This window comes from Cryptomeria japonica, chromosome 10 (assembly GCF_030272615.1).
Source record: "Cryptomeria japonica chromosome 10, Sugi_1.0, whole genome shotgun sequence".
Taxonomy (NCBI): domain Eukaryota; kingdom Viridiplantae; phylum Streptophyta; class Pinopsida; order Cupressales; family Cupressaceae; genus Cryptomeria; species Cryptomeria japonica.
Window position 1 is genome coordinate 287976379 of NC_081414.1, and position 13797 is coordinate 287990175.

General features: G+C 40.2%; 1 protein-coding gene across 2 annotated transcripts in view; it reads right to left on the reverse strand.

Moving 5' to 3' along the window:
• LOC131034293 (uncharacterized protein At5g50100, chloroplastic) overlaps window positions 1–13797 on the reverse strand; it is a 300132-nt gene that overhangs the window by 101603 nt on the left and 184732 nt on the right. The window lies entirely within an intron of this gene.

The window sequence follows — 13797 nt, forward strand, 5'->3', positions numbered from 1 at the left end:
GAATGCTAATCTAATCCTAAGAATGACTCAATGTAGGCTAGACTTGGTAAGATTCTACCAATTTCAGTATCGCCAAGGAATTACAACTCTACTAGAATTGATGCGATCTTCTAAGGTGATTCAGTAATTTTCAAATCATCACGGATATAGATACTATCATAGAGATACATATCAATATTTCAACAATGATTGAATTTTCAAGCAATCTCAATATCTCTAGATGACCACACAAGGCATCCTTACAATCAGTAAGAACCTAGTGGTTTGGAACATGAATCTCACCAAAGATCAAGCACAACACTTAGTCCTTCAAACTTAAACTTAAATACTACTTCGACTGAGAATGATTCAAGAAGATAAACAATCATGAAGATAGCCACAAGTATTGCAATAAAACACCATAACTTCAATATTTTATTGATCTCAAAGCCAAATAGACAACAATTGTTCAAAATCCTTTCTTCACTACTCAATCTTGCTACACGATAACTTTCTTCTCTCTAAGCTCTCTCTCTTCTCTAACTTCTAACTATTATCAAAATGAAAATGAGTGAGGGTATATATAGCATCCTCAAATACAATGAATGGCCCATATTGAAAGAAGATCAATGGCTGAGATTTTGACACCTAAACCCTAATTAGGGTTTGTTACAAAAAAAAGTCCCCATTTCAATGAACATTATTAAATGCATAGCCAAATATTTAATTGGCACAAATATCGAGGAAACATAGACCAATAGGAATTAAGCTGCCACATCATCCTATAACAACTTTTCATCTAGAATTTTGTTCCCTTTCCTATGCTCTTTTTTAGCATATCCAACGAATCTGGACACAATTCCCTCAATCTCAGCAATGGGAATCTTAGGAAGATTCTTCATTCATTCTTCCAAGTGAAGGACTTGATCAAAAGCAGTGAGAAGAGCTGTCTCCCATCCAGGTTCAAGTTCTTTGATCTTCTCAATCAAGAACATGGTAGTGAACATCAGATCTCGTTGCTCATCTGTGATGACGTTCTCCTCTTTGCAAAAGATGACCTTGACTCTCTCCTCCAACTCTTGGATGTCCACATCTGTCTCAATCTCAATCCGCCTGCCAAGAATGGTACACAATACTTCAAACACCTTATCTTGAATTGGATGGATGACACCTTCAACTTGACTGCATTTGGTGTTGATATCTTCAAAAACCTCTTTCATCTGGAGCAGAGCTGACCACTGTAGGAGGTTATGAGTTCCTCCATCCATTATCTTTTCTTGTGCCAGGATCCGTCTTGGTGTTTGCCTTATTACTTGTAGGACAGGAATGATAACATCTCTAGTGTGAGTGAAAGCGGCTACGGTTATCATTAGATTATGGATAACTTCAAGGACCTGGATAGCTCAATGAATTGTCTTCATCATTCTTGTTGCAAATTCAACGGCTACCGTGTGAGATTTATCAATCCAAGAGCTCATAAGCTGAACCAAGCTCTTGACCCTTTCTGCTTTGCCAACTGATTCGAGAGGAAGTGCTTGTAAAGGAGATACTGCTGGAACCTGACATCTCAAAGGCTGATTGAGATGACTAAAATAGTCTCTCCAAGCACCGACCTCTCTCTCAAGCCTCTTATTCCTTTCCATTTCTTCCTTAAGTTTGTCTTTAAGTGCTTCAAATGAATTGGTTGCCTCTTCCATTGCTTGTTCGGTAGTAAGTGGACCAAGCTCAAATGTTTCTAAGTCATACTCATCTGCAAGAATCTCACCCTCATACTTGTCCACTACTGGTGTAGCTATTTGCAATTTCCTGGATCCTGTCTCATCCCTTATTACCTTGGACATCTTTGTGGCCTTCTTCTTTTCCATTACCTCTTGAGAATTTCCAATAAGGCTTTCTAAATCAAATACATCTTCTTCCTCTTCAACCACAACCACCCTTGTCAGTCTTTCTTTTAACCAATCCGAGATGGCGGATCTTGTTTCTCTGACTTGTATTTCTTTAAGCAGTGGTCCATCCTCTCGGAAAGGAGATGTCACTTGATCATCATTCTTCTCTTCATGTAGCTCATTAGCATCAACCTGGAGAGATTGACTTGATGAATGTTGAGGCGTCTGTCCCTTTTCTGGCTTGTCATTTTGTACCATGGATTCCATAGATTCATCAATTTCATGTACCATCCTCTCCTGATCTTCTCCTTGGCTTGCCTTCTTTTCATGTCGAGAAGATGTTCTTGATGGGTGACTAAGATTGGCTCCTTGCTTCTTCTTGAAAGGTTCCCTTTTCTCAGGCCTTTCTTTCCTCTTTGCACCTCTGGGATGAGAAGTGTTCTCACTCACACTTGCTTCTCTTTCTTCTGGTCTTGCCTCCAAAGTAAAAGTCATTGATACATTCTGCTCCCTCAACTTCTGATGCTGTACATCCACCCATCTGCGAGTACACAATAAGACATGAGACATCAAAACTCTCAACTCTAAAAGCTCAGGCTCATTCTAATCTATCTTCACTCCTTTATCTTCTTTGTCATAGGACGACTGGAGGTATCTGCCATTATCTTGGGCTTGATCAGCTACTCTATAAACTTTGCATTTCCTGATGAAATCTAAGGGTAGCCTGGAATGCATCTTTCTTTTAACCTCTAAATCACTTGGGAGATTCATCCAAAAGTCCTCCACCTGAAACTCATGTTTGTACTTCTTACCGATTGTCTCCTCCATATAACCGTGACGATCAAAATTCTCCCGCGAGGCAAAGGATGTGAATGAATATAAAGATAATTCCTTCTCTGCATCTTCCGAGGCTTGAGTGTTAGGACATACTTCAAGTGAATTCCCTAGTATGATGGGCACGGGAATTCCATTTCCATGCTTGTGTCTGGATACCTTTGCATAAGCTGCCAACTGTCTAGTTACCTCAAGTAGCACTATCCTGTCTGTCGGATACCTCGGCAACATGTAGGGAGGTGAAGGACACCCATGAACTCTGATGTATGTAAACTTTTGAAACTGGATGAACCATGCACCATACTTCACAAGCTCTTGTGCATCCAGAGATAGTCGATTATGAATCCCACCTTGCAATATCCTAGTAATGTTCATCGTGAAGGTATCATTGACTAACTTGTAGTCACTTCTAGGCGGATGATGCAGATGAACATAGGAATCACAAACTCTCATTTCCCCGAGTCCTCTTCCGATCACTCCTCTGTGAGGTAGCCCTGTATACTCGAAACTCCTGATTAAGGCATATATAACATATGAGCTCATGTGGAATGATTTGGTAGGTCTTAGCCTTTTCAACAGCACGTCCAGACTATTGCTAATAATTCTGGCCCAATGAAGCATTCCTTTTCCTTGGACTATCACTTGAATGAAGAAGAACATCCACTTTTCGAAGTAGAAGGCTTGAGGAGTCCCTGTAACTCGATTGAGCAAAGTTATCAAATCTCTATATTCCTCCTGGAAATTGATCCTATGCGGTGTATTGGGAATTTTGTTCAGGCAAGGCCGACTTTTGAGCAACCAATTCTTATTGATGAGATTCAGACAAGTATCGGGATCATCTTCATAGATTGACCTGGCTCCTTCTAAGCTTTTGTAAATCATATCTTTATGCTCTGGAAGATGAAGAGCTTCACTTATAGCTTCCTCTGAAAGGTAAGCTAAGGTGTTCCCTTCCTTGGATACGATCGTCCTTGATTGTGAGTCATAGTGGTGGGCACACTCGATCATCAGCTCATGACACTTGACTGCTGGAAGGAAACCTGCCGCCTTGATGATGCCACTTTCAATTATCTTCTTCACAACAGGTGATGGCTTGCCAATGTAGGGAACCTCTCGAAACTTCTTCACATTGAAGTTTCCTAAGTTGGTGTCTCCGATATTACTCCATTTGGACATGATCCTGGTCTCCAATTCGTCATTCTTCTGATCTTCTTTGATGAGAGCCGGGCGACTAGTAGATACTCCAGCCTTAGGAGTCGCCATCTTGACACCTACACAACATTTCAAAATTAGTCCTTGAGCATTAAAGGGTAGAAAATAAGACTCAAAAGGAAGATTTAAGATATTAATTAGGAAAATTCATGATAAATCTAGAGTTATCATTTCCTAATTAATTAATCAACAGACTTTTCTAAAAAAAGTGCCCAAAAATCAAGTCTTGACCAAGGATATTAAGATAATTTCGCCATACCTCCTCTTGAGTACTCAAAAAAAACTTGACAATGATGAAAGAAAACTAGACTTTGATGGACAAGGCCTAGATTATAGTCCTCCTTTGGATGGATTGCGCCTCCTCTAGCTTCAAAAGAATAAATTCCACCCTCCTTAGTATCCACACTTAGAAGAAATTCACCTCAGACATGCTATATTTTGCTCCTCAAATTCACACTTCAACTTCGCATTGAAGAAGGGATGAATGAATGATTAAAATTTGAACAAAGCATCCCCATTATATAGAGCGCTCACCTCTTGTTTCCCCAAGGCCGACTTGCCAATAAAGAGGTAAAATAAATAAATAAAACCTTTAAAAAAGGTGGGCCGACTTGCCAAATAAAGGCAAAATAATGCCTTGAGCGCCTTTTAACAGATTTTAATTTTAAAAAAAAAATTTAGATGCCTCCAAGATGCTTGTTTTAATTATTTCAAGGTCAAAAATTAATTTATTAAATTAAAATGCCTTTAATTTAATGCGAATTTGATTTGATTTTGTCAAATGCCTCGAATTTAGCAATTTTGGGAGATTTGAGGAATATCAATGCTTGACTAAGGTATCAATGAAGAATATCAATAATTTCGCCCTGGACCCTTAGCAAGGGTCAGGAGCGACTTTTCAAATTAGGCCTTGAATACCTCATTCCTTGACTCTAAAATCTCTTGGAGGGTGAATTCATATCCAGTTAAGGTCTTGCATTTCAAATTTTGGTATTCTGCATGAGGAATTTAGGTGGAAATGTGGATTTCGCCCTGGACCCTCTCCAAGGGTCAGGAGCGATTTTCTCATTTTAGGTTATAATCCACCTTAGCTTGATTGTTGAACTCTCAACGCAATTTCCAAGATCCATTTCCTTGCACCACCGAGTTTCTTCCGCAAAAATCTTGAAGGAAATAATGCTTTTAGAGGAATTTCGCCCTGGACCCTCTCCAAGGGTTAGGAGCGATTTTCATAATTTGGCTCAAAATTGACATTTTTCAAAGTTCAAAATCTCTTCAAGGCATCTCAAATAGGTCTTCTCACTGAATTCCAGACTTAGCTCTATCCAACTTAGGAGAAAAAGTGTGATTTTGGTGTTTTTCGCCCTGGACCCTCTCCAAGGGTCAGGAGCGATCTTTGCAACTTTGACTAGAAATCCTCATTTCCTTATCTAAAAACTTCTTCACCAAGTAAGATCATGTTTATGCCTCCAAAGTAAACAAGAAAATCCTCTTTCCAAGTTTTTTCGCCCTGGACCCTCTCCAAGGGTCAGGAGCGATTTTGCAAATCTAGACTCAATCCATCATCATTTCTTGTTGAAACTTTCACTCATCGCTAGGCAATGTCCTTCCTTATCCATCCCATCCAAATTTGCTTTGTTTCTGCAAGGTAGAATAAGAGTTTTTCATATTTTCGCCCTGGACCCTCAGCAAGGGTCAGGAGCGATTTTTCTTTCCTAGCCCAGGATCATCAAGTTTTGGAAGCAAATCTTTATTCATCATGTTTTTGAAGGTCTTTTCTACCTTAGTACAACCTTGCCTTAGCACAAACTTGAAAGGAACATGTTGGTTTTATGATTTTCGCCCTGGACCCTCAACAAGGGTCAGGAGCGACTTTTGAATTCTAAGCATATTCCTTCATTCTTTAGACTTCAAATCACCTCTAAGGCATAACACATCACGTCCTTCTCCTATCCAAGGAAGTTATAGCAAGATTTTGTCTTAATTCAACAAAAAAAGGAGAGAACCTTGGAAATTCGCTCTGGACCCTCTCCAAGGGTCAGGAGCGATTTTGATAATTGCCTTCAAAACTTTCATTCTCAACAATCCTTCTTCTCTTCAAGGCAATTCAAACATCATTTCAAACTCATGCCTAGGCTTAGCTTCACTCAAACTTGGAGGAAAAGGTCCAATTTTAGGTTTTTCGCCCTGGGCCCTCAACAAGGGTCAGGAGCGATTTTCCCTATTTAGCTTGATTGCTTCTTTGTTGGCCATCCAAATTATCTTCAATGGGTAAAACATACCTCTTCACATCCATTCCAACCATAAAAATCATTTTGACTTTGCAAGAAAAATGTGTTTTTGAGAATTTCGCCCTGGGCCTTCAGAGAGGGTCAGGAGCGAACTTTGCCATCTAGACCAAAATGCTTCACTTTTCACCTTGAAACTTCTTTGCTAAGGAAGATTTCATCTTGTATTGTGCTATGAATAGGATTTCATGCCCAAGAAAGGTCAAAAAATGTGCTTATAAAGAATTTCGCTCTGGACCCTTAGCAAGGGTCAGGAGCGAAATTGCCTTTCCTGGGCAAAACTCCTTCATCTTTGATCTTCAAACAAGTTTGGAGGCTTCATCATGCCCATTTCACCATTCATCATGCCTTTGATATCTCAATTTGACCAAACAAGGTCAGAAATGACTCTAATAGGAATTTTTGCCCTAGACCCTCTCTAAGGGTCAGGAGCGATTTTGAGGTTTTCAACAAGGTCCTTCATCATTTCAAGTTAGAACTTTTTCAGGTGGGTAGAGGGAGTTGTTCATTTTCCATTCATGTTCAAAACTTGATCCTTTTTCACTTCAAAATGAGGAAAAATCAAAATTTCGCCTTGGGCCTTCAACAAGGGTCAGGAGTGAATTTGCCTTTAGTGCCCAAAATTCATCAATTTTCTTGCTTTCAAACCCTCAATTGCATCAAGTGACGTCCAATCTTCCTTCCGGGAGACCCTGCACAAAACAAGTTAGCCAAAATTAGAGACAAATAAACTTAAACAACATTTTCGCCCTGGAACCTCAGCAAGGGTCAGGAGCGAAATCCTCATTTTAGGCTAAACTGCTCAAAATTTAAGTCTCAAACCACTTCACAAGGCAAAGTCAGGTCATTTTCAAGGCCAGGAACCAGTTAGCAAATCCATCCAAAAACAAGAAATTATGTTTAGAATGAAGTTCGCCCTAGACCCTCAACAAGGGTCAAGAGCGAATTTTCTATTTCAGGCATCATCTTGCTCTCCAAAAATCAATCAAAACCTCTCCAGGCAAGAACACACAAATTCATCTTAAAACATGTCAACACTTAGTCAAAATTGTGAAGGAAATCCAATCTACAAAGAATTTCGCCCTGGACCCTCAGCAAGGGTCAGGAGCGAATTTGACATTATCAGGCTCTTGATCCATTTCATTCCCTATTTAACTTGGCCGACTAGACTCACTTTCTTCAATGACCATGCTCAACTAACTCAAACCTGGAAACAAACAGGACTTTACCCCAAAAACTCTCTTTCAATCAAGACCTAACCGAAGACCTATCCGATTCCCCTGAAATGTATATTTCATTCTAACAATTTCAATTCTTCAGGGAGACAAACAATTTTCCAAAATTTGACTGGACTTAGCTTGAACGACACCAAAAAGAACCCCCAAGCATTAGCCCTAATTCAGCTAGCTCAGACAGACCACTCACTCACCCAAAATTCCAAAAGCAAAGAGAAGAAAACAAGCAAAGATAAGGCAAACCAAAAAACAAAAGAGGGGGTCCCCGTTCTAAGGAGGCGATGTGTGAAATGGTCACAACAGGATGTCTAATGGAGGCCCACGGATTGTATCTCTCAAGAGAATGGAGAGGCTGATCCGTCATAACCAAGTGGAGTGGGCAGCAAAGTGTGTGATAATGCCATCAGATCCATTAGAAGACAAGGGTAGCTACACTACTGATATTCAAGCTCTAATCAAAAACAAGAGCAAGGTCCTTGGAAACCCGCCACTAAGAAGACCTCCAAAGTGTATGGTTATGCCATCAAACTCACTTGAAGAAAAGAGAAGCTATCCTGAAGATATTCAGGCTTTGATTTCAAAGAGGACTAAGGTGTTTGAGAATCCACCTCCTGGTAGACCTCCTGAAAGAGGTACAGAGCACATCATTGAGCTAGAAGAGGTAGCCAAGCCTGTTATGACGACTCCCTATCGGTACCCCAAGAAGTAGAAGGATGAAATAGAAAAGGCTATTAAGGAGCTTCTTGACATCGGATATATTCGGCCAAGCAAAAGCCCTTTTGCTTCGACTGTAGTTTTGGTGTAGAAGAAGGATGGGACCATGTGTATGTGCGTGGATTACCAAGCTCTGAATCAGAAAACCATCAAGAATCGGTACCCATTTCCGAGAATTGATGAGCTACATGGAGTCGTGTTCTTTTCAAAGATAGATCTCAGATCGAGCTACCACCAAATCAGGATGAGGGTGTCAGATGTGGAAGAAACTGCTTTCAGATGCCACTTTGGTCATTTTGAGTTCCTAGTCATGCCCTTTGGCTTGACTAACGCCCCAGCCACATTCCAAACATGCATGAACAAAATCTTCCAAAAACAGTTGAGGAAGTTTGTGCTCATATTCTTTGATGATATACTCATATTCAGCAAGTCCCAGAAGGAGCATTTGCAACACTTGGATGAAGTGTTGAGCATACTGGAATCCGAATCCCTGTTTGCAAAGGAATCCAAATGTGAATTTGGAATGGAAGAATTGCTCTACCTTGGTCACATTATCAGTGCAGGGGGTGTGAAGGTAGACCCAAAAAAGATTAGAGCTATCAGTGATTGGCCTCCCCCTGAGAACACAACACACTTGAAGGGATTCTTGGGTCTTTGTGGTTTTTACCACAGGTTTATGAAGGGATACTCTCAGTTGGCTGCCTCCCTCATAGATCTTACTAAGAAAGGAGCCTTTGAGTGGACAGAAAAGGCACAAACAATGTTTGATCAGTTCAAGGAGATCTTGAACTCATGCCCTGTTTTAGCCTTACCAGATTTCACCAAGCCTTTTGAACTGTAGTGTGATGCATCAGGAGAAGGTGTTGGTGCAGTTCTTATGCAAGACAAGCATCCAGTTGTCTTTGAGAGTAGGAAGTTGAGACGACCTGAAAGGCTATATTCAATAAATGACAAGGAGATGCTTGCCATAATGCATGCCCTTGCGAAGTTCAGGCAGTATCTTGTGGGGAGTAAGTTCATTGTTAAGACTGATCATAACAGTCTTAAGCACTTCATGCACCAGAAAGACTTGAACGAAAGGCAGCAAAAGTGGGTTAGTAAGCTTCAGGGTAATGACTTTGACATTGAGTATGTCAAAGGGAAGAACAACATAGTGGCAGATGCACTTTCCCGGAGACCCCATTTGAGCTCTATGAGTGAGCTTACTGTTGATTGGAGGGACTTGTTGCTTGCTGATTATGCCAAAAATCAGTTTGCAACTAGCATTATTGAGGGCACTTTTCATGATGAAAAGTACAAATTGGTTGATGCATTGATTATGTACAAGGGTGGGATCCTTCTTCTACCTAAATCTAAGTTGAAAGAGAAGGTATTATAGACTTTTCATGACATTCCTCTTGCTGGTCACCAAGGGTTTTCAAGACTTACAAGCAGATCCGAGAGAGTTTCTCTTGGAAAGGGTTGAAAAAAGATGTCTGAGCATTAGGGAATGCCATACTTGTCAAAAGAACAAGGACGAGCACACAACACCCACTGGTTTATTGCAACCATTGCCCATTCCCAATAAAAAATGGGAAAGTATCTCTATGGATTTCATCACTGGGTTGCCGAAAGCTAGTGGGAAGGATTGTATTTATGTGGTGGTAGATAGATTAACAAAATTTGGAAATTTTTTTGCCATCGCCAGCTCATTTACAGTAGCTCAGGTTGCTGATTTGTTCTTCTATGAGGTGTTTAGGCTACATGGGCTGCCTAAAAACATTGTGAGTGATAGGGACAACAAGTTCCTAAGCTCTTTCTGGCAGGAGATTTTCAGATTGTGTGGTACTGTGCTCACCCCAAGCACGAGTTACCATTCTCAGACTGATGGACAAACAAAGATAGTTAATAAGTTGTTGGAAGGTTATTTGAGAAATTATGTTTCAGAACAGCAGAAGGCGTGGGTAAGAATGGCTACAACTTGGTGAATACTGCTATAATTCCAATTATCACATGTCCATCTGGATGTCTCCTTTCTTGGCACTCTACGATTACCAGGCCCCTAGCTTTGCTGACTTGGTGTTTGGAGATAACAGAGCACCTCAAGCTAGGGATATAGTTCAACAGTGTCAAGATATTCTGAAGGCATTGAAGGACAACCTCCAGATTGCACAGAATCAATAGAAGATGTATGTTGATCAGTAGCGTATTGAGCGCTCATTGGAGGTTGGTGATATGGTCTACTTGAGACTCCAGCCCTTCAGACAGTCTACTCTCAAGAAGAGTGGAGTGGAAAAACTCAAACCACGTTTTTATGGACCATTCAGGGTCATCAGGAGAGTGGGAGTTGTGGATTATGAGTTGGAGCTACTAGCAAGTAGCTGAGTACATAATGTCTTCCATGTGTCATGCCTCAAAAAGGCACTTGGGCACAATGTGATAGTCTCTTCTGATTTGCCTCCTTTGGATGAAGAGGGACAATTGGTGCTAGTTCCTGAGGCCATCCTTGATGTCAGAGAACGATTGTTGAGGAGGAGGACCATCGAAGAGTATTTGGTTAAGTGGAAGGACTTACCAATGGAGGATGCTACATGGGAGAGTGAGGATATTTTACAGCATCTTGGCTTGCGATTGCTTGAGGACAAGCAATTTTGGGAAGGGTGGACTATAATGTCCCCTTCTTAGTGATGATGGCATGATGCATTCAGTGGTCCATTGGCCTATTCCGAAGACCTGTAGGCTATGTGGAAAGGAGAATTAGGGTTTCCATCTTCTATGGAGTTCTGCTCGAGCTTGTCAGGGTTAGTCAGGTGGGAATTCTTTAGTCCTGCTTGTGGTTTCCTCCTATGTTTTCCATCAACTCCAATATGGCATAACATGCAGCTGACTCTTGGGTGAAATGTGAACTTACTATTTTTATTAAGTTAGGTTTGGCAGTTTCAATGGTGTTGTTTTACTGAGCTTTCCAAGCTCTTTCTCTGGGTGCGAAGATCATGATTTTCGGAGCAGTATTTCATGACTTACTATTTTTAGTAAGTGGCAGTTTCCGCATTTCTATTTTTGGCAATCTTGGATATTATCCTGATCCAGCGCAGTTCTGTGGTCTTCATTGCTCAACTTCATCCTGGATTTTGTTGATAATCAGTATGGGAGTTATAAATTATTCAATTAAATAATATTTCCTTCCTAAGGTTTAATATTTAATTATTTTATTACTGATTAATAATATTGGGAATTGTGCATTATATGAGTTATCCTAAGTCTGCTAGGCGAATTATTTGTGCCATGAAGGGAGACGCCAAAATGAACAAGGAGACTTTATTTTATGTGTCAAAGTATATTTTATGCCAAAAATCGTGGTCTCCTTTGCTAGGCGTGGGTTTGACTTAGGGAGGGATGCCATACTTGGGTCCACCATTGGAAATGAAATGCAAATTGGAGAGATGAATTTGGTGGGAGTTGAATTTGAATTTCAAACTTAAGAATCTATATATACAAGTGTTTGGCTCCTCATTTGGTTATCCAGAGAAAATATAATGTTATGCTGTCGGATTGATTCCAGACTTCTTCGAGGGTGAAAACCTCCTAGACTTTTCAATTGCAGTTTCGAGTGTGAGACATCACTCCTAGCTGAGGCTCTATTGTGTGGATTTCGTGGTGTTCTTGTGGATTGCGTGTGAGGATTTGAGAAAGTTGGGTTGGTGCTGTAGTTTTTAGTGTTGCTAGTTTCTGTGTGGCTGAAACGAAGTTTCGATCCTACCTCCCTGCTTGTGCGACCTATCATTCTGGGTATCGGCTCTTTACTTTCCTATGCTTTGACGAAGAGATTTGTAAGTTTTTAGCCCTTGGTTTTGAGTATTTAATTTTAATTGCAAATCGTACCTTTCTGCCAGGGCATACTTTTTGGGGTGTGCATTGGGATGTGTGATTTTAGTTGGAGCTCATGTTGATGTTATCTCTCTGTTTGTACTTGGTCGCCTAATGCATATGTTGGTTTGGGTGTGATTTGGGGTGAATTGGGTGAGTTTTGAGCAGTGTTCCACGGAAACACGTTTCCCCCTCCCAGGCCCAAGTCCCCCCGTCCCCGAAACTTTTTCCCTTTGTCCCCCCGTCCCCGAAACTTTTTCCCTTTGTCCCCCCGTCCCCGAAGCCCGTCCCCGCGTCCCCCCGTCTCCCCGTCCCCAACGGCCGTGGAACACTGGTTTTGAGTGATTTATGAGCATTTTAGTGTGATTTAGTGTTGTTGGTTATGCATTTCCAGCCTGCTGTTATTTACATCAGATTTTAGGAAGTTGGTGTTGAACTCGTTTGGTGATAATATCTTCTGTGATCAGCATTCTCTTCTATTCTATCTTTTCTTTATTTTGTAAGGTTGAATAGTAGTGCTATCAACCAATTCTGAACTGTAAGCATACCCGCTGAACAAGTGGAAGAGGCAAGCTTGCCGTCTATTTTCTGGTATTTGTAACTCAGTCCTCCCACTAAATAAGTGGTCGAGTGATAAGTTTCATGTATTGTCCTTCCACTGAAATATGCGGTAGAGTGATAGCTTTATGTAATGTCCTCCCGCTGAAATACGCAGTAGAGTGATTGAGTTTTAGTTTCTTGTCGTTTCCCTTGGCTGGTTTACCGCTAAGAAGTTTAGTTTCTATCCTGCTGGATAAGCAGAACGGGTTGGCTTGCCGCCCGTGCAATGTAATTTCAGTTTGATTTATAGTGCTAACGATCCCCGAAATACCATATGCTCTCACCCTCCCAGATTGGGCTCTCGGTGAACAAAAGTTGGAAGGGTTCCCTTCAGTTGTTTGGATTATTTCTCTAACCTTAACGGGTTATGGTGTTTGCTTTGTAATTCTTATTGCTAAAAACAAAAAACAATTTAATGGGAACATTACAAATAATTACTAAATAAGTTGTCTGAAGTGGCTCATTATACAAGTAACTTATGTAGTTATATTTAATTAACTATTTTAGTAATAGTGAATAGCTTACTAAAAATGTCTTTTATGCCCTAAATGATATATTAAAAATTTAAAAGTCACTTTGAGAGGTAAAAGAATAACATTTCATGTTTAAAAAAGGGGTGTAAAAAGAAGAGCCTAAAAAAAATTCATTCATTGGAGATTGATCAACCAATTCATCTTTCCTGCCCTAGGATGAAAATCTTATGGAAAAGACTGGTTTCGAGAACGGAAACTCTCCTAGCCAATTTCTTAGTGGATTCATCCAGGATTCATGAGTGTGCTGAATATTATACAAAAGTTAAGAATTGAAGCATGGTAGATAAGTATCTTTATATTTCATTTCAAGGTTGCAGATAATTGAAATGTTTACATAGAATATCATTTCTGGAATATGTGAGTGAAGATTATGTTTATATTGCTGATTACATCATCTAAAAATGTATAATGTACAGTTTTATTTGGCACATACAACAAACTTCTAGTGAGAATGGCAGCCATTAACAAAGTCATATCAGTCTAAACTTTGCTGCAACAAAGTGGGAATGACTTCAAATTTCATCTTCAGTGGTATGCACCCGTTTTGGATCAATACATCAGCGATTCTACAACATAGGGTAGTGCTAACATCATCCTTTTGTTGTAGCAAGCATTTCAAGTATCATTTTATCTCGTATTCAATTTACGTGACAACCATTTGACAGAATTA